Genomic DNA, 1041 nt, shown 5'->3' with positions numbered 1-1041 from the left:
TCTTGCGGCAGTGTGACGGACTTTCGTCTTCAGGCGGGCGAGTGCGGGGCCGCCTGCGCGCCGCAGGCCCCGATTGTGGTACTCGATGCTTTATCGGGGTGGATATCCTGGATGTGGCCTGCCGAGAGCCTGAGCTGGCCTGGGCTGGCCGGCAGGAGCGGGCACCGGGAGCCAGGAAAACCCTTCTGGCCTGGAGGAGCGGGCACTGGGAGCCATCATCCTCCTGGCCAGCTTCCGCAGGGACTGGGAAGGACATCAGGAGCCAGTGGCATCCTACGTGCAGATTACGGGAATGGGGGGAATATCCCCTTTATATAAATTAGATATATAGGCCTTTACAGAAGCAGCTCTGGACGCCGGGTCCGATCAGATTTGAGTTGTCAGGGCATTTAAAAGACCATTCCATGAGTGTCCCTGAACAGATTTTGGACCCAGGTAATTTTAATTCTCTTTCCAGCTCTTAACTGTAGTCAGTTAATTCACTTCTCTACACCCTATCATGAAGCAGGACTGCTGAAGTGGGACAGTCCTTCTTTTCCAGAGAGACTGTTCTGGGATAGCAGCCCTGGAGTCTGTCATCCCCATGCCAGGTCCAAATTCTTCCTGAACCCTGGCCACACTCAGTACCACTTTTTTCCTGCACTGTGGGAACACTACAAGCAGGATCTCTTCAAGGGCTAATGTGTAGGCATGTTAAGACAGAGGGTAGAAGATCAGATATCCATCCTGAAGGTAAACATGGGAGTTCAGAGAACTCAGTGAAGTAAGCTGAGGATCCCTAAGCCAGATCAGCCCACTGCTTGTAGGCTGTTGGGGGAAAACTTTAAAGTAAAGAAGCTTTAGGGTAAAAGCTAAGCTCTGTTGGAGGCAGGGGGTGGGAAACAAGCTGTGTTCAGAGGATGTTTGCAGCTGATACTCTCTGCCCTGCAGGTCTTTCCTGTGTCTGACTTGCCTCAGAGCAGGGCAGGCTCTCACCCATCCCTCTGCCAGGAAAAGCAGAGTAATGCCGTGTTCTGCTCATCTGCAGAGCTCATTTCCACA

At 52.7% G+C, this 1041-nt stretch overlaps 1 protein-coding gene across 1 annotated transcript in view; it reads right to left on the bottom strand.

Annotated features, from left to right (window-relative positions):
- NOL6 (nucleolar protein 6) overlaps positions 1-1041 on the bottom strand; it is a 29201-nt gene that overhangs the window by 26738 nt on the left and 1422 nt on the right. The window lies entirely within an intron of this gene.

This window comes from Geospiza fortis, unplaced genomic scaffold, assembly GCF_000277835.1.
Source record: "Geospiza fortis unplaced genomic scaffold, GeoFor_1.0 scaffold49, whole genome shotgun sequence".
Lineage (NCBI taxonomy): Eukaryota > Metazoa > Chordata > Aves > Passeriformes > Thraupidae > Geospiza > Geospiza fortis.
The sequence above is the reverse complement of the archived record's forward strand: the minus strand, read 5'-3'. Positions and strand labels throughout refer to the sequence as shown.